The sequence below is a fragment of the Rhinopithecus bieti genome, unplaced genomic scaffold, assembly GCF_001698545.2.
Source record: "Rhinopithecus bieti isolate Rb0 unplaced genomic scaffold, ASM169854v2 scaffold_35903, whole genome shotgun sequence".
Lineage (NCBI taxonomy): Eukaryota > Metazoa > Chordata > Mammalia > Primates > Cercopithecidae > Rhinopithecus > Rhinopithecus bieti.
The window spans coordinates 768739-793759 of record NW_016815549.1 but is presented as its reverse complement, the minus strand read 5'-3'; the positions used below and the strand labels follow the sequence as shown (position 1 = coordinate 793759).

Genomic DNA, 25021 nt, shown 5'->3' with positions numbered 1-25021 from the left:
CTCCCGGGTTCACGCCATTCTCCTGCCTCAGCCTCCCGAGTAGCTGGGACTACAGGCACCCGCCACCTCGCCCGGCTAATTTTTTTTTATTTTTTAGTAGAGACGGGGTTTCACCGGGTTAGCCAGGATGGTCTCGATCTCCTGACCTCGTGATCCGCCCGTCTCGGCCTCCCAAAGTGCTGGGATTACAGGCTTGAGCCACCGCGCCCGGCCGTCAGCTGCTGTAGTTTTTTTTTTTCAACTTTTACTTTAAGTTCCGTGGTACGTGTGTAAGAAGTGCAGGTTTGTTACATATGTAAATGTCTACCATGGTGGCTTGCTGCATAGATCAGCCCATCACCTAAGTATTAAGCCCAGCACCCATTAGCTATTCTTCCTGATGCTGTCCCTTTCTTTGCTCCCCCGCCCCGACAGGCCCCAGTGTGTGTTGTTCCCCTCCCTGTGTCCATGTGTCTTCATCATTCAGCTCCCACTTGTAAGTGAGAACGTGTGGTGTTTGGTTTTCTGTTTCTGTGTTAGTTTGCTGAGGATAATGGCTTCCAGCTCCATCTATGTTCCTGCAAAGGACATGCTCTTGTTCCTTTTTATGGCTGCATAGTACTCCATGGTATATATGTACTACATTCTCTTTACCCAGTTTATCATTGATGGGCATTTGGATTGATCCCATGTCTTTGCTATTGTGAATAGTGCTGCAGTGAACATACACGTGCATGTATCTTTATAATAGAATGATTTATATTCCTTTGGGTATATACCCAGTAATGGGACTGCTGGGTCAAATGGTATTTCTGGTTCTAGATCTTTGAGGAATTGCCACACTGTCTTCCACAATGGTTGATGTAATCCACACTCCCACAAACAGTGTAAAACTGTTCCTTCTTCTCTGCAGCCTCACCAGCATCTGTTGTTTCTTGACTTTTTAACAATTGCCATTCTGACTGGCATGAGATGGTAGTTTGTGTGGTTTTCATTTGCATTTCTCTAATGATCAGTGATGTTGAGCTGTTTTTTCATATGTTGGCTGCATGAATGTTTTCTTTTGAAAAGTATCTGTTCATGTCCTTTGCCCACTTTTTGATGGGGTTGTTTATTTCTTGTAAATTGTTTAAGTTCCTCGTAGACTCTGGATATTAGACCTCTCTCAGATGGATAGATTGTAAAAATTTTCTCCCATTCCGTAGGCTGCCTTTCACTCTGATGATAGTTTCTTTTGCTGTGCAGAAGCTCTTTAATTTAATTAGATCTCATTTGTCATTTTTTGTTTTTGTTGCAATTGCTTTTGGCATTTTCATCATAAAATCTTTGCCCATGCCTATGAGCTGAATGGTATTCCGTAGATATTCTTCTAGGGTGTTTATAGTTTCAGGTTTTACATTTAAGTCTTTAATCCATCGTGAGTTAATTTTTGTATAAGGTGTAAGGAAAGGATCTAGTTTCAATTTTCTGATACGACTAGCCAGTTGTCTCACCACCATTTGTTAAATAGGGAATCCTTTCCCTATTGCTTGTTTTTGTCAGGTTTGTTGAAGGTAAGATGATTGTAGATGTATGGTCTTATTTCTTAGTTCTCTATTCTGTTCCATAGGTTTATGTGTCTGTTTTGGTTACCACTACCATGCTGTTTGGTTACTGTAGCCTTGTAGTATAGTTTGAAGTTACTGTAGCCTTGTAGTATAGTTTGGTTACTGTAGCCTTGTAGTATAGTTTGAAGTCAGATATCGTAATGCCTCCAGCTTTGTTCTTTTTGCTTAGTCTTGGCTATTTGGGCTCTTTTTTGGTTCCATATGAATTTTAGAATAGTTTTTTCCTAATTCTGTGAAGAATGTCAATGGCAGTTTAATGAAAATAGCATTCAATCTATAAATTATTTTTGGCAGTATGGGCATTTTCACGATATTGATTCTTCCTATCCATGAGCATGGAATGTTTTTCCATTTGTTTGTGTCCTCTCTGATGTCTTTGAGGGATGGTTTGTAGTTCTCCTTGAAGAGGTCATTCATATCCCTAGTTAGCTGTATTCCTAGGTATTTTATTCTCTTTGTAGCAATTGTGAATGGAAGTTCATTCATGATTTGGCTCTCTGCTTCCAGCCATAGTTTTTAAATTTTTTGAAGAGAAGGGGTCTTGTTCTGTTGCTCAGGCTGATCTTGAACTCCTAGGCTCGAGGGATCCTCCAGCCTTGGCCTTACAAAGTGCTGGGATTAAGGTGTGGGCCACCATGCCTGGTGAATACTTTCTTTAATGGCAAGCTGTTAATTTATTTAACCATTTTCCTATTGATGAACATATTTAGGTTGTTTCCTTTTTTGTCATTAAAACCAAATTTCTTGGTTCTGTTTACTTGTCTTCTCTCTTTTTTTTCTGCCTTGAACAAATCTTTTTTGTTTTTTTTTGAGATGGAGTCTTGCTCTGTCACCCAGGCTGGTGTGCAGTGGCACAATTGCGACTCACTGCAAGCTCCGCCTCCTGGGTTCACGCCATTCTCCTGCCTCAGCCTCCAGAGTAGCTGGGACTACAGGCGCCTGTCACCATGCCCAGCTAGTTTTTTGTATTTTTAGTAGAGACGGGGTTTCACCGTGTTAGCCAGGATGGTCTCAATCTCCTGACCTCGTTTATTTTATTTATTTATTTATTTTTTTGAGATGGAGTCTCCCTCTGTTGCCCACCTCAGCCTCCCAAAGTGCTGGGATTACAGGCGTGAGCTACCGTGTCCCCCCCTTGCACAAATCTTAAACTCCTTTTTCTCTTTTGGGTGAACTTTAGGGTTGGCTTCTTACTACCATGAACATCGGTTGGAATTTTGACTGTGATAGGATTAAACGTATAGATTAATGGGGGAGCATTAGCACCTTTATAATATCAAATCATCTCTTCCAGAAAAGTGACATCATTTCCTTTCATTCCTGTCTTCTGAAAAGGTTTTTAGAAAGGCTTTGCTGTCTTCTTGCACATATTTTTCTTTAGAGTTATCCCGGCTATTCTGTGCGTTTTGTGGCTTTGGTGAATGGGATGCTCCATTACGTTTCAAGTTGGCCATTGCTTGGGTGTCGGAACCCTTTTGGTATTTATATGCTGACTTTATACCTGGTCACCTTCTGTTATGTCCAAGGGGTAAAGTGGGTCCTGCATATTGGCCCCATGTTTTCACTTCTTCACAGACTGGGGCTGTTAGCTCAAAGCCAGCCAGCACCAAACTCAAATTTTCACACATCCATTTGCATTAAATATAGTCCAGAGAAGCATATCGTTAGCCACTTATAGCCTGCCTGCTTTGTACAGTCTGCCCCACTCCACCAAACTGCACCCAACATCTGTCAGCCACAGATAAGATGAACCCTGGGGCTACAGAGAGGTCAAGACTTCAAATGGCTGCTGCCCTTTGGAGGTTTCTGACCCAGAGGTTCACCTAGATAGGTAAGCCCCTCACAGAGTCCCTTCTCCCGGAGTCCCCTTGCCCTCCCTCCCTTCTGAGTGTGGCCCAGTTGCTGTCTTCTCTGGAAAGTGTCCCAGCTGTCAAAAAGCAGCCCAAAGGAAGCGCACAGTGTGCCAGCGCCACCTGGTGGTCATACCTCTTCCTTAATCGGCCCTGAAATTCCCAGTCTTGCCAGACCTTGCCGAATTCTCTTTGTATTTCAAATCGTGTTCAATCAACATAACATTATTTTTCAGGGACTGCACAGCCAGTTGTGGCTTCTCTGCATCTTCTTTTCTGTTATTCACGTTTCATTTTTCTTGTCTTGTTGCATTTGCCTTGACCTAGTGTTGAATTTTAGCAGTGATGGTGGCCCTTGTTGCCTTGTTCCTGTCTTTGTTTATTTTTATTTTATTTATTTTTTTGAGATGGAGTCTCCCTCTGTTGCCCAGGCTGGAGTGCAAGTGACACGATCTCAGCTCACTGCAACCTCCGCCTCCCGGGTTCAAGCAATTCTCTTGCCTCCGCTTCCCGAGTATCTGGGATTACAGGTGCCCACCACCAACCCCGGCTAATTTTTGTATTTTAATAGAGACAGGGTTTCACCATGTTGCCAGGCTTGTCTCGAACTCCTGACCTCAAGTGATCCACCCGCCTCGGCCTCCCAAAGTGCTGGGATTACAAGTGTGAGCTGCCATGCCCAGCCCCTTGTTCCTGTCTTTAATGAGGTTGACTTGAAAGTTTTGGTATTTAGTATGTTGCTTGCAGCAGGCTCCCAGTATTTAAGGGCACTCTGCTCAAAATATATCCAATACACCTCATTTCCTGTCATATCAATATCTACTACCTTACTCCACACCAGCAATACATCTCACTTGGATGAGTACACTAAGCTCTTATCTCTTCCCCCTACTTCCACCCTTGAACTTTCTCTGCCTCCCAGTTGATTCTCTACAAAGCAGTTCAAGTTGTCTTACAAAATGATAAATCAGATCATGGCTCTTTTTTTTGCCCAAAGCCTGCTAGTGGCTTTGCATCACACCAAGAATAAAACCCAAATTCGCTTTACCGAAGACTTCAACAGTGTGTGCTGCAGGGTGGGTTCTCCAAGGGTGGCTGCCGAGATGGGGCTTGGGTTGCAAGCTGTTACCGCGGATTATCCATTGCGGAGGGAAGGGAAGTGAAGCAGGCTTGGGCAGAGGAAGAGATTCCATGTCTCTGCCAGCCTAGGGGCAGGGTGGAATCTGGAGTGAAGACCCATCAGAGCGTCCCCATGGGACTGGGAGGGCTGGGCTTCTGTCCCTCACCTCCCTCAGTCACCAGATGCAGGCAGCTTTGGAAGGGGGATGCTGAGCTTGCAGCTGAGGTGGGTGATTATGTGGTCCCCATTATACTTCACATTTTACTATTTCCTCCTGGCTTTAATGTGCTTGCTGAAGTGCAGTGGCAATGCCTTCAGTGAGATCTGTGGGGAGTACACTGCTTGGACATCTGAAAATAACATTCTTTCACCCTTACCCTTGAATGCTAATTTAGCTACATACACTCTAGATCAGGGGTCAGCAAATGTTCCTGGCCAGAGAGTAAATACTGGCCAGAGAGTAAATACTTCAGTTTTTTTCAGTCCTTATGATCTGTGTTACCACTCCACTGTTATAACACCAAAGCAGCTGTGGACAATAGATAAATGAATGGCTGTGGCTGTGTGCCAATAAAACTTTATTTATAAACACAAATAGTGGGCCTGTTTGACCAGTGGGCTGTATTTCGCTGCCCTCCCTGCTCCAGAATTTTTTTTTCAGATTTTTTATGACCATCCTTATTATTTTTTTTATAGACTGGGTCTTGCTCTGTCACCCAGGCTAGAGTGCACTGGTGTGATCACAGCTCACTGCAGCCTGAACTCCTTAGCTCAATTGATCCTCCCACCTCAGCTTCCTGAGTAGCTGGGATTACAGCTTTTTCAAAGAGTTTTATGTCTGCTTCTAGGCTGAGTCCCCAGGTCCCAGGTGGAGCTGCTCCTCTTGACTAAAGTAGTTTAGCTGGTGCCCCGTTGTGCACGTTAGCAGCAGGAGTGTGCTTCCCGCACTGCTCCACGGGTCAGCTGTCTGGGAAGTCCCACCGGTTGTGTCTCTCCTAGTATGGCTGGGGCAGAGAACAAGGGGGTGCACATGCCGCCTGAGTGTGTCATCAGAGGAGATTCTGTCTGGCGGCAGTGCAGATTGGTGTGACTTTTGTGAAGGGAAACCTGCCAGCGTGCACACAGGACCTTAACAATGTACACTTCCACCTCCTGAAGTGTACACTGAGGAAATGCTCAGGCAGGACACAAACACTCTTCAGAGTGTTACAGCAAGGGGATCCTGATCCAGACCCCAAGAGAGGATTCTTGGATCTCACGCAAGAAAGAATTCAGGGCAAGTCCATGGAGTAAAGTGAAGGCAAGCTTATTGGAGAAGTAAAGGAAGAAAAGAATGGCTACCCACAGAGCAGCCCCGAGGGCTGCTGGTTGTCCATTTTTATGGTTATTTCCGATGATATACTAAACAAGGGGTGGATTATTCATGCCTCCCCTTTTTACACCATATAGGGTAACTTCCTGACATTGCCATGGCATTTGTAACTGTCATGGCGCTGGTGGGAGTGTAGCAGTGAGGACGACCAGAGGTCACTCTCGGCTGAGTTTTGGTTGGCTCCTTTACTGCAACCTGTTTGATCAGCAAGGTGTTTCTGACCTGTATTTTGTGCTGACCTATCTCATCCCGTGACTTAGACTACCTAACATCTGGAAATGCAGCCCAGTAGGTCTCAGCCTCATTTTACCCAGCTCATATTCAAGATGGAGTTGCTCTGGTTCACAGGTCTCTGACATTTCCCCCGTCCCTTTTATAAGAGAACCTTTAATCCTAAGGGTTGCAGAGGGATGAAGGTCCATCTTCTGTGACTTCTTCAGGCTGAATAGGGATAGTGATGTTCCTGCCTAACTCTGAGGGTCTCTTGCATTCAGGGTAGAGAAGAGCTCACTCGGAAAGCTTTGGTATGGTAGGGTACATTCATAACTCTTGAGTTTTGACAAAAGGTGATATCTGGAAGATTAATAAGCGTTTAAGAAAACATTCAGTAAGCTTGCCCTGTATTCCTACACAAAGAGTATAACAACAATATATTCCATAAGAGTAAAGCAAAATAAATCAAGTTATTCCAAGTAAACTAAATTAGAAAGCTTTTCATGAACTGGGCGACTGTTGGAACTAAGCTGACATGGGGTTGTTAGCTGATTGTAATGTGCCCAGAATTGGAATACTGAACCAGATTTTTACATTACCCATCCCTCTTGTTTCTTCTGAGCAGCAGACAGAGATCACAGGTTGGTTTACAGGAATAAGCAGGGTTAGCCTAAATTGCAGAAACAAACTTAACTAATGAGACTAGAATTTAATAACAGGTGTACCATAGTTCTTGAAATTTCTCTCTCCAGTTTCTCATTTTTACCAAAGACAAATCATGGTAAGACTGATTTGCTTTGTTATACTTGGCCTGATTATTTGTATAAAGTGCAGAATAATTATTTTTCACATAGGCTCTTTTAAAATTGGCTTTGCTGGAACTCTGTTCCATAGAAGGCATTTTAGATAAGACTTTTTAAAGCCAAGCTCAGCCATAGGTTTGTACCCTCAAATACCTACGAGTTGAGTAAATTCTCTTCTTGGGGTCCCAAGATAACTTGGGGCTCCTGGACCTATCAGAAAGTGACATTCTTTACTTACCACAGGTCAGAAACCCTATACAGGGACTATTGCAGACAAGGTCAGACCAATTCCTCAAGGGGCTTTTATTGGCTTTACAAGTTAAGTTTGATTCCTTAAATGAAAGCACACCATGCCAGTTAAAGCCTTGGTAAAATTTCTCCAATTGTGTCCTGTTACAAAAGAAAACAGATTCTCACCCCATACCCCTGTGTTTTTTTTTTTTTTTTTTTTTTTTTTTTTTTTTTTTTTTTTTTTTTTTTTTTTTTTTTTTTTTGAGATGGAGTCTTGCTCTGTTGCCCAGGCTGGAATGCAGTGGCTTGATCTCAGCTCACTGCAATCTCTGCTGCAAGAAATTCTCCTACCTCAGCCTCTAGTAGTTTGAGATTTACAGGTGTATGCTGCCACACCTGGCTAATTTTTATATTTTTTAGTGAGATGGGGTTTTGCCTTTTTGCCAGGCTTGTCTCGAACTCCTGACCTCAAGTGATCTTGCCCACCTCGGTTTCTCCAAGTGCTGGGATTAAGAAATGAAAGCACTGACCCAGCCAGATAAATAGATTCTTATTGCCTTTATGAAAAAACCCTATATTGCCATAATTTAAGAGTACTCACGCAAATAGTTTCTAAATTTTGGAGAATCGGTAGAGAGAACAAAATGCTTCAAATTTGTTCACAGGAGTATAGTTTACTCAATTGCTAAAAGCTGTTAAATAGCTCAAAAGTTTCCTTCACTCTGAAAGCAAAGAAGGAATCAGTCAGCATTTTAAGCAAAGTTAAAAAGATTAACTTCAGTTTTCTGTTGGGTTCCAGTTAATTCCGTTAACTCCTGTTTCTATTTGATATTCATGAACATTCCAGCTCTTCATGAGAGTTCTGAAAGTTGTTTCCTCTATTCTAATATTACAATTTCCAAAGTTATTAGAAGCCTGCATTTAAGAACACCTGTTAGAGTTTTATAGTTGATTATAAGCCACCTTCTAAAGAGGATTAAAATAAGACAATGATTATCTGTGGATGATAAAAAGTTGTAGGACAGTTGCTATTATAGCCATAGTTGCCGGGCGCGGTGGCTCAAGCCTGTAATCCCAGCACTTTGGGAGGCCCAGGCGGGTGGATCATGAGGTCAGGAGATCGAGACCATCCTGGCTAACACAGTGAAACCCCATCTCTACTAAAAACGCAAAAAAAAATTAGCCGGGCGTGGCGGCAGGCGCCTGTAGTCCCAGCTACTTGGGAGGCTGAGGCAGGAGAATGGCGTAAACCCAGGAGGTGGAGCTTGCAGTGAGCCGAGATCGTGCCACTGCACTCCAGCCTGGGCGACAGAGTGAGACTCTGTCTCAAAACAAACAAACAAACAAAAAAGCCACAGTTAATAAGGAAATCTGGTTACTTCTGTGGCACAAAAATTTTTACATAACAATTATTAATAACAACACTAAGTCATATTATAATTATAGGAGTTTCCCATAACTTTGGAACATATACCAGTTATACCAGATCTTACAGTCTTTCACCAAAAACACATTTTCAACTTTTATTTTGGCAAAAACCTTGGTAAGTTTGAGATTTTAATTATGTACTAGGTGTGGAGCCTGCCTAGGACATACCAGGCAGAAGCGCAGATTTAGAGCTGACTCTAGCATAGCTAGGGGGCGTGGCTAACTCCACATGTCCCCAGGCCTTACCTAGCTGTAAAGCAGGCAAGTTGTACAGTAAGAGTCATAGTGACATTTTATGAAGCATTTAGAAGGCCTAACAACCCTTGAATTGTACAACATTTCTTGCATAAATTCCTTTTCACAAATCCTTTCACAACTTAAATGACCTGAGACTTTCTTGGACTTTCTGACTTGCCCTAAACATTTCTCCTTTTAAACAACCAGTCGTTTTACTTTAGGACAAAATTTTTTTTTTTTTTTGAGATGGAGTCTTTCTCTGTTGCCCAGGCTGGAGTGCAGTGGCGCAATCTCAGCTCACTGCAACCTCCACCTCCCAGGTTCAAGCAATTCTCCTGCCTCAGCCTCCTGAGTAGCTGGGATTACAGGCTCATGCCACCATACCCCACTATTTTTTGTAATTTTTAGTAGAGATTGGGTTTCACCATGTTGGTCAGGTTGGTCTCAAACTCCTGACCTCAGGATTATCTGCTCACCTTGGCCTTCCAAAGTGCTGGGATTACAGGCATGAGCTACTGTGCCCGGCCTAGGACAAGAATTTACCATACAAGATCCTATCTTTTATTTCTTTCTTTTTTTTTTGTTTTTTGAGATGGAGTTTCACTCCTGTTGCCCAGGCTGGATTGGAATGGTGCGATCTTGGCTTTCTGCAACCTCTACCTTCTGGGTTCAAGCAGTTCTCCTGCCTCAGCTCCCAAGTAGCTGGGATCATAGGCATGCGCCAACATACCTAGCTGATTGTGTATTTTCTAGTAGAGATGGGGTTTCACCATGTTGGTCAGGCTGGTCTCAAACTCCTGACACCTTAGGTGAGCCAGCTGCCTCGGCCTCCCAAAGTGCTAGGATTATAGGCGTGAGCCACCAGGCCCGGCCCAAGATCCTTTCTTATAGAAAATCTCTTTCTTTATAATCTTTGTAAAGCTAGGAAGCATGGCTAATTCCACATGTCCCCAGGCCTATCTAGAACCTAATAGCTTTAAGGTAGGTAAATTGAACAAGTTTTTAAAGTTAAAGAAGCAGTTTATGACCTTAAAGCATTTAGCAAACTTAATATCTGACCTGCATAATTTAGACTAAATGTTTTATCAATAATTTTAAAGCTATTTTATTTCCCAAAGATTACTAAAGTTACATGAACTAAAAGGCATTGCGGTTTTCATTTTGCCTTCAAAATATTTAAGTGCTTATTTTTGTTTAAGCCAATTAATTAGAGCTCTTTTATATAAACATTACACAGAACACATATATGGCTACACAGAAAGACAGAAGAAGATTACTACAGTAGTTGTAAGATTTTCATTTGCCAGTTTTAAGTTTCTTAATTGGATGACTGGCTTTTTGGGGGAACCCTTGGAAGAACAGGGCCAGGAAAGGGGTCTCTGGTGCCTCTTGTTTTTCTCAAGGAGTCCAGGCTGTTAGAGCTTGAATATCCACTTTTAATTAAACTGGTTTTAACCGTAGTACTCTTTAATAAAGTCCTTTTAGAATTTCTTATGCCAAACAGCCAATATTTCTGGCCTTTGAACTTTACCGAAGGTAACCTCCCAGGGGCTTAGAGAAAGGAAAATTTAAGACAGTCCACAGAGGAGGAGAAAATAGACAAGGCCACGCAGGTATTAAACCAGAAAGGACTTACTTCCTAGGTGGGGAATTGAACCAGGACCGTGACTGTGAAAGTGCAAAACCTTAGCTACTGAGCTCTAGCACGGGGCAGCCTCCATTTCCCTTCCCAGAAGGAGTCTAGAATAGTTAATTTTGAACTTGCAAAGGCTTTTTATTTAATATGATTTTGAGAGCTAACTATGGCATAAACCCTAAAATTCCTTTTCCTTGGAAGGCAGACACCAAAAGTACTGCCATGTGGTTACAAGGTCAAGCTCCCAAGGACATAAAACAAGGTGGAGACTTTATCCAATTTTTTGTTTGTTTCAGGGACCTGCAGCCAAGTTTGTTACTGACCAGCTTGCGGGGTTGTCTTGAAAAGTGGGCTTACCGGTGTTTTAAGGTCATGTTTTATCCTGAAGTACCCCTCAACACAGAAAAATGAATTCATAGCACAAAATACAACAGCTTAAGGCTAACCTTAGAATTCTTCTTCTTTAGTTTGTTTGTTGTTTGTTTGTTTTGAGATGGAGTCTCGCTCTGTTTCCCAGGCTGGAGTGCAGTGGCTCGATCTCCACTCACTGCAAGCTCCGCCTCCCGGGTTCACGCCATTCTCCTGCCTCAGCCTCTGGAGTAGCTGGGACTACAGGCGCCTGCCACCATGCCCCACTAGTTTTTTGTATTTTGAGTAGAGACGGGGTTTCACTGTGTTAGCCAGGATGGTCTCGATCTCCTGACCTTGTGATCTGCCCGCCTCGGCCTCCCAAAGTGCTGGGATTACAGGCTTGAGCCACCGCGCCCAGCCTGGCCTTAGAATTCTTTTTCTCATTAATCAAAACTTGACAGATGAGATAAACACTGTTTTTTTGTTTGTTTATTTGTTTGTTTCTCTCCCAGTTCATTCAACCATTTGCGCAGAGAGAGAAGCCAGAAATCTGACTGGTAAGAAATTCTTACCCTTTTGCCGATGTGCCAGACTTCTGGGTTCCCTTTCCCTGAGCAGCCCTAGTGATCTGGCTTGTGGCACCACTGCCCGGGGGCCAAGCCACATCATAAAGGACATTATTATTTTTTGTTTTGGCCAGAGCAGAATACATGTGATCAAACATAGACATTAGCCACTCTGCTTAGCACGCAATATCAAACTGGCAAGGCTTAAATTTGCCCCCAGATGGGCCCCGTCATCTTTAGTCCAACTTCCAATTTGGAGTTTCAGCACGTGGTCTCTGGGCAAGATGGTTGCCCTGAGTAACAGAAAAAATAGAAAGGAAAAGTAGAGAGGGAAAGTATTGCCTGAGGCAGGGCAGGAAAGGGGAAGAGCTTAGGGAGGCCAGAAAAGACCCACTCGTTGCAGCCGACAATGAAAAATTCAGGCGGCAGCTTGTCGCTAGCAAAGGAATCTTTTCCAGCCGTCCCATAGCGCTCCAGTTTCCCTGTTTAGGGAGGAAAAAGCTCCCCACGTCCCAGGATCCTGTACACGCCTAACCCTGTCACCCACAGCCAGCAACAAAGTGCAAGGCAGATTAATCCAAAGAGAATAGCTTTTAACATCTCATAGTGCCAAACCTGTTCTTAGCTGAGACGGACTTTACTGAGTCTTTAATCCCCTAAGTCTTAGAAGGGACTCTAGCCTTCCAAGCCTCTGAATCTTAGATGGGACTGTAACCCTCCAAGCCCTTAAATCTTAGAAGGGACTGTAGCCCTCCAACCCCCTAAATCTTAGAAGGGACTCTAATCCTCTTAATTTGGGCCTCTAACCCAATCCCATTCTTTACCCAGGTACCCACCACTTACCCAAAGTCATCCAATCAGTGCTGCAGTGTATTTCCTTTGGGTCAGGGGTCTCCTCAGTGTTGTCCCTTTTGTGGTTGGTGAGAAAGATGTTACTGGACCCCACCACTTACCCAGAGTTAGCTTTTGGATCAGGGGTTTCTGCAGTATAGTCCCTTCGTGGTCATTAGAAAGATGTTACAGGAAAGGGGATCCGATGCAGACCCTAAGAGAGGGTTCTTGGAGCTTGCACAAGAAAGAATTCCGGGCGAGTCCACGGTGCAAAGTGAAAGCAAGTTTATTAGTGAAGGAATAAAAGAATGGCTGCTCCGTGGACAGAGCAGTTCTGAGGGCTGCTGGTGCCCATTTTTATGGCTATTTCTTGATGATACGTGAAACAAGCGGGAGGGGGGGATTATTCATGCCTCCCCTTCCTGACGTTGCCATGGCATCTGGAAACTGTCATGGTGCTGGTGGAGTACAGCAGTGAGGATGACCAGAGGTCACTGTCATTGCCATTTTGGTTTCGGTGGGCTTTGGCCGGCTGCTTTACTGCAAACGGTTTTATCAGCAAGGTCTTTATGACCTGTATTTTGTGCCAACTTCCTATCTCATCCTGTGACTTAGAATGCCTTGGTCATCTGGGAATGCAGCCCAGTAGGTTTCAGCCTCATTTTACCCAGCTTCTATTCAAGATGGAGTTGCTCTGGTTCACACGCCTCTGACAAGCGCATTATCACTTACAGCAAGGACTTGAAACAGCCGGCATTACAGAGCCTGCTGGGGTGGGAGGTTTAATGACACAGAAAATCTTTGGTACGGTTTTGTGAAACTTGTGGGATACAAGAGTGTTCCTACACCACGATTTCAATGACGTACAAGAGCCTGGGAGAAAAGACACTGAAAGGTCGCTAGTGGTCACTTGTGGGGACTGGGATCTGGGCTAATTTTATTTTCTTCTTTGCGCTTTACTCTTTTGTCCAACTTTTCTTTTTTTTAATAACGAGCATACGTTAACCTTTTTTAAAAAGTTTATATGACTTTAATGAAAAGGTATTTTAAGGTATAATATATTAAATGTATATGTGCATTAATATATAATATGTACATTACAAACATAAATATGTACTTTAGTACATAAAAATCTGAAATACATGCACCTGGGAAGAAAGAATTGAAACCATATAAAAATACATCCGGCCGGGCGCGGTGGCTCATACCTGTAATCCTAGCACTTTGGGAGGCCGAGGTGGGCGGATCATGAGGTCAGGAGATCGAGATCACCCCAGCTCACACAGTGAAACCCCGTCTCTACTAAAAATACAAAAAAATTAGCCGGGCGTGGTGGCAGGCACCTGTAGTCCCAGCTACTCGGGAGGCTGAGGCAGGAGAATGGCATGAACCCAGGAGGTGGAGGTTGCAGTGAGCCAAGATCTCGCCACTGCACTCCAGCCTGGGCGATAGAGCGAGACTCCATCTCAAAATAATAATAATAATAATAATAATAATAATAAAATAAAAATAAAAATACATCTGCAGGACAGTTTCCCTCCTGTGCCTGTCTCTAAATTTCTTTCCAGGGCAACTGTCACTATCATTTCCTGTGGGTGCCTCTGGAGATATTTTATATAACAGTCATGAATATGTATACAACACCCACGTTTTTTCCCAAATGTTGCCTTTTATTCAGGCTCTTCTGCTCCTCATTTTCTGTCCCTTTTATTTTTTCTACATGAGAACTTAGCTCTATTTTTAATTTTTATTATTTATTTATTTATTTTTATTTTTTTCGTTTTTTTTTTTGAGATGGAGTTTCACTCTTGTTTACCAGGCTGGAGTGCAATGGCGCAATCTCGGCTCACTGCAACCTCTGCCTCCTGCATGCAAGCCATTCTCCTGCCTCAGCCTCCTGAGTAGCTGGGATTACAGGCACCTACCACCATGCCCAGCTAATTTTTTTGTATTTAGTAGAGACGGTGTTTAACCGTGTTGGTCAGGCTGGTCTGAAACTCCTGACCTCAGGTGATCCACCTGCCTCGGCCTCCCAAAGTGCTGGAATTACAGGTGTGAGCCACTGCACTCAGCCCATTTTTACTTTATTATTATTTTTGAGATGGAGTTTCACTATTGTTGCCCAGGCTAGAGTGCAGTGGGGCAATCTTGGCTCACTGCAACCTCGGCCTCCGAGGTTCAAGCAATTCTTCTGCCTCAGCATCCTGAGTAGCTGGGATTACAGGCATGCGCCACCATGCCTGGCTAATTTTGGTATTTTTAGAAGAGATGAGGTTTCACCATGTTGGCCAGGCTGGTCTTGAACTCTTGACCTAAAGTAATCCACCCGCCTCGGCCTCCCAAAGTGCTGGGATTACAGGTGTGAACCACCACACCCGGCCCAACCCTATTTTTAAAATGTAACTAATACAACCCAAGACTGTTCATATCTATGCGCACAGATCTACTCAGGCTTTTCAATGACTTCATGGTGGTCTGTTATCTCAGTGTAATCGTAATTTCATCTGACTCCGTATGTGGACATTTAAATGTTTCTAATCTTTGGCACAAGTCTTAATGAGTGTAGATGTATATACATGTGTCAATCACTAAAGGGATGTCAGATTGTTGTAATCACTTCTAGTAATCCAAAATCCACTTCTACCAACAACAAAAGTAACAGGAAGCCTATCTCATGGGGGAAAGGGGGAAATGGTCTTTTTGATAAATAATTCTGGGTGAACTAGAGATTTGTATGGGAAAGGCTTGTCTTGATCCACCTCCCACCATACCAAAAAACCCATTCCATATGGACGGCAGAGCTAAGTGTGAAAAGTGAAAACAAATCAAGCTTTTAGAGGAAAATATAGGAGGATGTCTTTGTATCCTTGGAGCAAATAAAGATTTCTTTTTCTTTTTTCTTTTTTTTTTTTTGAGACAGAGTCTCACTCTGCCACCAGGCTGGCGTGTAATGGCGTGGTCTTGGCTTATGGCAACCTCCGCACTCCCAGGTTCAAGCGATTCACTGGTCTCGGCCTCCCAAGTAGCTGGGATTACAGGCGCCCACCACCACCCCCAGCTAATTTTTTGTATTTTTAGTAGAGATGGGGTTTCACCATGTTGGCCAGGCTGGTCTCAAACTCCTGACCTTGTGGTCTGCCTGCCTTGGCCTCCCAACGTGCTGGGATTACAGGCGTGAGCCATCACGCTCGGCCTAAAGATTTCTTAAAACAGTGCTCAAAAGTGCTAACCAAGAAATTGATAAATTGAACTGTATTGAAAACAAGGAGTTGTGTTCATCGGCACTGTCAAGAGAGTGGGAAGGATAGTTGCAATATATATGCATATCCCAAACAGAACTTGTATTCAGCCAGTACAGAGAACTAGAGCTTATGAAGGAAAAGAGAGACAACCCCGTGGGGATACTTCACAGAAGAGGATAGCTAAATTGTCAGCCATCATGGAAGAAGTGTTCAATTGTGCTGGTCATTAGGAAGATGCAAATTAAAACAGCAAGGTGAAATCACTACACCTCTGCCCGGCCCAAGCCTGAAATGAAAAAGACAGCAAATATCAAAAGTTGGGGAGGATGTTTATTGTTGTTTTGAGCTGTTAGGTTTTGGGGTAATTTGTTATGTGACAATAGCTAGCTAATGCATCTGGTCATTTGGAGAAGGTTTTAGGAGTCATTGAGAAGATGAAATGGTTACATTTTGGGACTCATTTTAAAGTAGCTTGGTCCTTTCTATCAATATGCAATGAAAAATGAAAGTAATTATTTAGGTAATTTGACCAAGGTAATATTAGTTCCATTTGGAGTTTTCCAGTCAAAGTTTATGATGTGCCTTTTATTTTAATTGAATTTCTTCGTAATGGTGCTGATTCCCATTTCACTTGGCTGAGGCCAACTCAGCCTTGATCTCCAAATTTCCTTCCAGGGCTGGAAACCTCTGTGGCAATTCGGGGTAATCACCCCTCTGATGTTGCTGCATCCAACTGTAAGAGAGGAAAGACATTTTACCTGAGAAAAAGCTTGCACGCCAGAGAATGCAGCACCTCACTAGCATGTCATGAAGACTCGGGCCTGACCTTTAAAACCAATTACCAGGATATCCACACCAAGCTAAACAAAACAACGATCAGGGGACAGAGCTGAACAGGCTTTGGAAACCCCACACCAAGTGGTTTCACTTTGCGCTTTCTAGAAGACTGTTCCCCTTAAAACGCAGCATAATGTCCAAGGGGGCTTCCACCTGGAAAAACCGCCCTGCCCTTAAACCTCGTCAACATGACGACACAGTCATCCTTCAAAGGAAAATTCCAAAGGCAAGGGCAGGCGCTCGCCGTTGAGTTTGGCTTCCTTTTACAGAATCTCTTTCTCGGCAGCAGCCACACAACTGCAAGCTGTTGAGAAGTGCAAGCCCTGACTGGGGCAGTGGCTCACGCTTGTAATCCCAGCACTTTGGGGGGCTGAGGCCGGTGGATCACCTGAGGTCAGGAGTTTGAGACCAGCCTGGCCAACATGGTGAAACCCCGTCTCTACTAAAAATACAACAACAACAAAAATTAGCCGGGCGTGGTGGCGGGCACCTGTAATCCCAGCTACTCAGGAGGCTGAGGCAGGAGAATTGCTTGAACTTGGGAGGTGGAGGTTGCAGTGAGCTGAGAAGCTGAGATCGTGCCATTGTGCTCCAGCCTGGGTGACAAGAGCGAAACTCTATCTCAAAAAAAGAAAAGAAAAGAAAAGAGAAAGTGCAAGCACATCCCCACCCATGATGACAGTGCATCCCAGCCACACGGAGGGGCAGTCCTCGGGCAGCTGGCAGGCTCGGAGGAGTTTTCTAGCCTCCCACGGTGTGTGGTCTCGGGGGCAGGAAGGGGAGTGCCATGACGCTGGCTGTGGCCATGGCCACCCCTTTGTCCCCACATTGTCGTGAGGATTTTCACCCCCACTTGCAAACACGGGAGATGCTCCTGGAGGTGAGACAGTGCCCAGTGTGCCGGGGAGGACCATTGGGGCTCACTGCCGCTTTAGGCAGGGTACAGCGTCTTCACAACTCACTCCCGCTGTGGTTTATTTGTTGCTCCTGTTTGTGTCTGTGGGGGTGGTCACCCAGGACCCAGTAGACAGGGTGGCCCTTGCAGCAGGTGCCTCTGAGGAGAGGACACTCCCATAGAAGGAGCACATGTTGCTGGTACTCAAGGCCCACTGGCCAGAGCTGGCCACAGCCCCCTCACTGCTGGGGGATCCCGACGGCTGTCTCAGCCACAGCCAGGCATGGTGGTGGCCTTGCCACCCGGCGGCGTCCCCAGTGCTAGACACTAAGCTCCCAGAGGGCAGAGAACACGATGCTTTTGCTCCTCCTGCTTCATGGTTCGGCCCTCAGCTTCACTCCTACGAGGAGCCCTTTCCTCTGTGTGCACGTGTGTGTCTCTGTGTATGTGTGTCTCTGCATGTGTGTGTGTGTGTGCATGCGTGTGCATGCCTTGGCACTGGGAGCCTCAATCCTGGTGTTATTTTTCAAATATAAGCGACATCTGATTTCCCTCTATGATTTTTCGGCTGCTCGTTTTTAACCCCAGGATTCTTTTCTCAATAGCACTCTAGCAGAGCTTTGATCCCTGCTGAATACAGTCTGCACGCAGGAAGTGTGAGCTGGTTCTGATATTGGTGGAACAGCTGGACTGTAAACCTGCGGCATGGGAGTCCTCAGGAGCTGCCTCATTTAGAAGCATCCGGGCTGTCATCGTTTTGACCTTGTGCCTCTCTAACCGAGAAATGACAGAGCCGAGCAAAGCCGGGAAAGATGCAGGAACGAGGCCTGGCAGCCCTGAATCAGTTTCTCCAAGAAACAGGCCTGAGGTTTGAAGCGATTCAGGTTAGAAATCAATGAGGAGATTTTTTTTGGTCTCCACTAATTTATTAGATAATCAGGTGAAATCCAAGTGTACCATGCTAAAGATGTCTGAACGTTAAAATTGCTTTTTCGTTTTTGATGGGCCATTGGACTCCTGGGCATCTACCCAAAGGAGCTGCAAGTAGGGACTTGAGCAGACACGTCTTTGCCGGTGTTCACGACAGCACGGTTCACACTGTCCAGGAGGTGAAAACAACCCAGATGGCCAGCAGTGATGACCAGACACACAAAACGTGGTGTAAACATACAGTGGAATATTATTCAGCCTTAAAAAAGAACGAAATTCTGACACGTTCTGCAACATGGATGAGCCTTGAGGAGATTACACTCAGTGAAATAAGCCCGACGCAAAAGAGCAACGATTGTCCGCTGATATGAAATATCCAGACTAGGCAGGTATTACACAGAGACAGAAAGTAGAACGGTGGGTGTCGGGGCTGGGGGAGGGCGGCCGGGAGTTAGTGTTTAATGGGGACAGAGTTTCTGTTTGGGAAGACGAGAACGTCCTGGAGATGGATAGCAATGTGAGTGTGCTTAATGCCCCTGAACTGTACACCTAAAAGTGGCTAAGATGGCAAATTTTATGTTAGATATAGTTTGCTGCAATTAAAAAAATTAATAATGTAAAAACATACCTGGGATGGGTTTGCAAAAGTTCTGCCAGAAACAGGAATGGATGTGTTTAGGAGAATCTGGGCAGAGAGCCAGGAATGGAAGCCAGTTAAACCTCTTTGAGAACTCGTACTTCGGCAGTTTTAATTTCTTGTAAGTAGTAAAATATATAAGACCAACAAATTAAATGCTTCTCCCCAAAACAAAATTGGCACAATTTATGACTCATTTACATTGTAAATCTACAATTAAGATGGGAAATGAACCAATTCTGGCCACCTGAACTGGTGAGACAAGTTGAATTTTGTCCCCCAAAATTCATATGTTGAAATTCAAACTCCCAGCATCCCAGAATGTGACCTGATTTGGAGATGGGGCCTCTGCTGAGACAATCAACTTAAAATGAAATCATTAGGGTGGGCCTTAATCCAGGAGGACTGGTGTCCTTATAAAGAGGAGCGATTTGGAGAGACACACACCGGGAGAGCGCCACATGAAGATGAAGGCAGAAACTGGGGAGATGCTTTCACAAGCCAAAGACTGCCCAGGCTTGTGAGCAAAAACAGCCTCCGGAAGCTGGAAGAGAGCCTTGCAACAGATTCCTCCTAGCACCCCTAGAAGGAACCCCCACTGCCAACATCTTGATTTGGAACTTGCAGCCTCCAAAACTGTGAGATGATAAATTTCTGTTGTTGAAGCCACCCAGTTGGTGGTACTTTGTTACAGCAGCCTTAGAAACTAATACAAGTACATAAAACACCAGAAAGATTTTCCCTTTCCCTGTATTGTGTTCGGATTTCCCACTGCTCATAAAGACTCCCCTCATATTGGCTTAGGGCCTGCCATAATCTCCAGTGTGATCTCATCTTAACTCATGACATCTGCACAGCCCTGTTCCCAATAAGGTCAGAAGGACAGGTAGTGAAGGTTAGGACTTCAACATGGTTTTTGAGGATCCTAGTCAACCCATAACAGTCCACACTCAGGTTCCTTCAAATTCATGTCCTTCCCACAGGCGAAATGCCTTCACCCCATCCTAACATTCCCCAAGGTCTTAAGTCTTCTAGAGTCAACTCTGGGTCCAAAATCTCGTCGAACTCCCATGATTAACTCAAAGTCCCAAATCTCTGTCCTCCTCTGTTGTTTCGGGCCTTGCACAGAGGAGTGCCTGGTGAACATGTGGTGGAGGATACAGAAACCCACGTGGATTCCAGGTGGTGACTTTTGTGTCATTACAGAAGTCTAGTGCACATTAGGAAGACAGTGCCAATGGTCTTGACTTAACGTTTACTGCACACCTACTGTGTGCAGGGGTCCTGGGGACCCCACAGATGAAAACATAAGCACATGATCAGAATACAGTGTAAAGCTGGGCTTCATCTATTACAGTGGGCACCATACAGTTTTACACTCGTGTACCTAAAACAACCCGGACAAGGCACAGGATTGATTTTCAATTTTGTAAAACAGAGCAAAAGTGCTTTTATTGATGTTTCGTTTCTTTTTCCTGAGATCTTACCTCCCTAGACAGAACTAAAACTGTTTTATATTAAAGGTCTGTGCTTCAGACTTTAAAAATATCTGTAGAATCTGTAATAAAGTTATCCATTTCATTTATGATAATGGTCATTCTTATTTTCTCTTTTGTTCCTGATCAATCTAACTAGAATTTATAAATTTAACAATTTTCTCAAGAACTAGCATTCCCTTTCATTGATGTTCTCTATTATTTTCTGTTGTTTCATTGATTTCAACTCTGATTTTATTATTTCTTTTCTCCTTTTATTTCAGGTTTCATTTGGTCTTATTTTCTAGTTTGTTAAGGTGAAAGCTGAGGTCAGTAATTTGCCTTTCTTCTTTTCCTTAAAATGTGTTCGCCGGGTGTGGTGGCTCACGTCTGTAATCCCAGCACTTAGGGAGGCCAAGGCAGGCTGATCACTTGAGGTGAGGTGTTTGAGACCAGCCTGGCCAACATAGTGAAACCNTATTATTTCTTTTCTCCTTTTTATTTCAGGTTTCATTTGGTCTTATTTTTCTAGTTTGTTAAGGTGAAAGCTGAGGTCAGTAATTTGCCTTTCTTCTTTTCCTTAAAAATGTGTTCGCCGGGTGTGGTGGCTCACGTCTGTAATCCCAGCACTTAGGGAGGCCAAGGCAGGCTGATCACTTGAGGTGAGGTGTTTGAGACCAGCCTGGCCAACATAGTGAAACCCTGTCTCTACTAAAAATACAAAATTAGCCGGGCGTAGTGCTGGATGCCTGTAATCCCAGCTACTTGGGAGGCTGAGGTGGAAGAATCACTTGAACCTGGGAGGTGGAGGTTGCAGTGAGCCAAGATTGTGCCATTGCACTCCAGCCTGGGCAACAATAATGAAACTCTGTCTCAAAAAAAAAAAAAAATGTTTTAAGCTGAGTGTGATGGCTCACACCTGTAATCCCAGCACTTTGGGAGGCTGAGGCAGGCAGATCACTTGAGGTCAGGGGTTCAAGACCAGCCCGGTCAAGATGGTGAAACCCCATTTCTACTAAAAATACAAAAATTAGCTGGGCATGGTGGTGCACCTCTAATCCCAGCTACTCAGGAGGCTGAGGCAGGAGAATCGCTTGAACCCAGGAGGCAGAGGTTGCAGTAAGCTGAGATTGCACCACTACACTCCAGCCTGGGTGACAGAATGAGACTCTGTCTTAAAATTGTTTTAAAAACATCTTTATATACTTCACATACAATTCACCCTTTTAAAGTATGTAAGTCACTGGTAGTATATTCTTAGACAAGTTCAACCACCAGTAAAATTAATTTTAGAACATTTTCTTCACCCCAAAAAGAAACCTATATTCATGACTTCAAATTTCTCCTTCCCCCAGCTCCTGGCAACCTATAGTCGACTTTCTGTGTCTGTAGTTGTCCCTGTTCTGGACATTTCCTATAAGTGGAATCATATATGATCTTTTGTGTGTAGCTTCCTTCACTGAGCATAATGTTTTCAAGGTTCATTCATGCTGTGTCAGGGCCTGCTTGCTTTTATGGCCGAATAATGCTCCGTTGTGTGGGTAGACCACGCTGTGTTTCTCCATTCACCATTGGATGGACATCTGGGTTGTTTCTCCCTTTCGGCTATTATGAATAATGGTGCCATGAACATTTACATGTACATTTTGTGTGGACGTGTGTTTCCTTTTTTTTTCTTTTGTTGGAGATGGAGTTTTGCTCTTTTGCCCAGGCTGGAGTGCAGTGGCATGATCTTGGCTCACCGCAACCTCCACCTCTGGGGTTCAAATGATTCTCCTACCTCAGCCTCCTGAGTAGCTCGGATTACAGGTGCCCGGCACCACGCCCAGCTGCTTTTTGCATTTTTAGTAGAGACAGGGTTTCGCCATGTTGGCCAGGCTGGTCTCGAACTCGTGACCTCATGATCTGCCCGCCTTGGCCTCTCAGAATGCTGGGATTACAGGTGTGAGCCGCCACGCCCGGCCTGCTTTCACGTGTCTTGGATGTGTACCTAGAGAAGGAATTGTGGGGTTCTATAGTAGCTCTGTGTTTCACCTGTGAAGAACTACCAGACTTTTCCAGAGCAGCTACAGCATTTTACCTTCCCACCAGCGGTGTATCAGATTCTTATTTCTGCACACCTTCACCCACACTTATCTGCCTCTTTTTCCCCCTGACTTTGATTCTAGCCTTTCATTGAATGTGAAATGACATTTCCTTGTGGTCTTGATTTGCATTTCCCTGGTGACTAATAATGTCTAGGGTGTCTTCATGTGTTTGGTGGCCATCTGTATATTTTCTTTGGAAGGACGTCTGCTTAGATCCTTTGCCCATTTTTAAAGTGGGTTGTCTTTTTATTGTCGAGTTACCTGAGTTCTTTACATATTCTGGATACAAAGCCCTTCTTAGAAATAAGATTTGAAAATATTCTCTCCCATCTGGTTGGTTATCTTTTACTAACTTACTTTTTTTTTTTTTTTTTTTTGAGACGGTCTCACTCTTTTGCCCAGGCTGGAGTGCAATGGCGCAATCTTGGTTCACTGGAACCTCTACCTCCCAGGTTCAAGCAGTCCTTGCACCCCAGCCTCCTGAGTAGCTGGGACTACAGGCACGCACCATCACACCTGGCTAATTTTTATAGTTTTTTGTAGAGGCAGGGTTTTGCCATGTTGGTCAGGCTGATCTCAAACTCCTGGCCTCAAGTGATTGAACTGCCTTGGCCTCCCCAAGTGCTGGGATGACAGTCGTAAGCAACTGCACCCAGCCTACTTTCTTGATAGTGTCCTTGGGAGCACAGCTGTTTTGAATCTGCTGAAATCCAATTTCTTTCTTCTTCCTTTTGTTGCTCATGCTTTGGTGTCAAGGCTAAGAGGCCGTTGCCTCCATGAAGTCCTGGAGACACAGCACTCTGTTGCTTCTAAGAGCTTCATCATTCTAGCGCTTGCCTTTAGTTCTTTGTTTTTGAGGGAACAGAGGCCATTTAGCTTGGAGAAGGAGGGAGGGGTATGGTAGCTACTGGCAGACTTAGAGGGGCTGTCCTGGGATAGTGTCCAGAGGGCATTGGGACCCTGAGGACAGCTGGAGCCAGTGTGTGTGTGTGTGTGTTGGGGGCAGGGGTTAGTGGAGGGGTAGGGGAGTGGGATTTAGTTAGGCGGACCCTGTGTCAGCTCTAACGATCTGGGGATGAAACAGGTTGGGCAGGGAGGGGTCCTTTGGAGCTCTCGCCTCTCAGAAGCAGGACCCAAACCAACTCCCCAGCTCCCCCAGCATGTCCCCTCCAGCTTGAGGCAGGGCTGATGTGGGGTAGGATGGGGGAAGGAGCCCTGGTGAGTCAGATGGAGAACAAAGGGCCCACCTTGGTGGGAGGAGGGAGAGAGGAGGCCGAGGAGGGTGAACTCTGCGGACAGGTGGCCTGCGAGGGGTGTTATGCTGCCCTCCGGCTCTGGGTGAGGCCCCTATCCCACCGAGGAAGACTCTCCTTGCAGAGAACTCATCTTCCACCTTCCAAAACTTCAGGGTGCCGCTCAGGCACCTCACATGATAACAGCTTGGATAGCAGCAGCATTGGCTGTTCACAAGCATCTTGTGGTTTTTCAGAGCAGGCAGCACTTCCTCCTGCCAGTCCCTCTCTCCAGAAGCCTGGTCCTCACATGGACACCTTTCCTTTCCTCACCCTCCAGGTCGCCCAAATCCCATAGCCCTTATCATGTGCTATGGATGCCAATACACAGCCAGGCCCCTGTCTCTGGGGAGCAACCAGGAGCTCAGACAGCCCAGATAAAGGCTGCTGTTCCAGAGCTGTGGGAAGGGAGGGGACAGGATGAGAAGAAAAGGAAGGAAAAGCCTGCGGAACCTGCAGTGCGATTGTTGGGGGAAGCCAGTGAGAAGTCAGGTTTGGAGAGGGCAGATACTTGTTTCTGCCTCCGCAGGATGCTGCTCTCAGAAGGCAAAGAGCTCTTGGGCTGGGCATAGTGGCTTACGCTGGTAACTGCAACACTTTGGGAAGCCAAGGCAGGTGGATTACTTGAGGTCAAGAGCTGGAGACCAGCCTGGCCAACATGGTGAAACCTCTTCTCTACTAAAAATACAAATATTAGCTGGGTGTGGTGGCACATGCCTGTCATCCCAGCCACTTGGGAAGCTGAGGCATGAGAATTACTTAAATCCGGGAGGTGGAGGTTGCAGTGAGCTGAGATTGCACCACTGCACTCCAGCCTGAGCGACAGAGCGAGGCTCCGTCTCAAAAAACAAAAACAAAAAATAAAAATAATTTTTTTAAAAAAAGGGGGAAGAGCTCTTGGTGGAAGGAAGCCCAGCTTCCAGTATTACCCAGGTCTCAGGAAAGCACTCTCTTGACTCTCTGGGACTCAGTTTCCCTGTCTCCTGCTGTGAGGTGACCCTTGCCGTGGTCGATCCATTCAACCTCACCCTGAGCAATTTTGGGGGCTGGGCCCTGAGCCCTGTCCAGGGCCTCAGAGGCAGGGGCGTGATCCAGGGGCGTCTCCGCAGCGGTGGCGAGGCGGGTCATGATAGTCCAATCTGTCATTCTCCCAGATGGGGGCAGTGAGGCCCGGAGAGAGAAGAGGACTGAACCGTCAGCGGGACTGTGAGCTCTTGGAGGCAGGGCTGAGTCTTTTTCTTTTCATGTCTGTATCCCCAGCACCCAGCACATGGCGGGGCACATACGAGGTCTTCGGAAGCTGCCTGGTTGCTTGGGTGCACTGCTTTGTGATAGAGTTAGAACCTGGACTTCTGCTTCCTGGCCCGCTTTCCACTGCACCAGGCTCCGAGTTAATGGCAGG

At 45.1% G+C, this 25021-nt stretch overlaps 1 long non-coding RNA gene across 2 annotated transcripts in view; it reads left to right on the top strand.

The window, feature by feature from the left end:
* The window catches only part of LOC108516087 (uncharacterized), a 31075-nt gene extending 10747 nt beyond the window's left edge, over nt 1–20328 (top strand). Inside the window, exon 3 of one of the 2 annotated variants that reach the window (XR_001881718.1) lies at nt 17804–20328. This is a non-coding gene — a long non-coding RNA (uncharacterized LOC108516087). Of the gene's footprint in view, nt 1–16141; nt 16692–17803 lie in introns of those variants that run through there. The other variant, XR_001881719.1, reaches the window with a different exon arrangement.
* The last annotated feature ends 4693 nt before the right edge of the window (nt 20329–25021 follow it).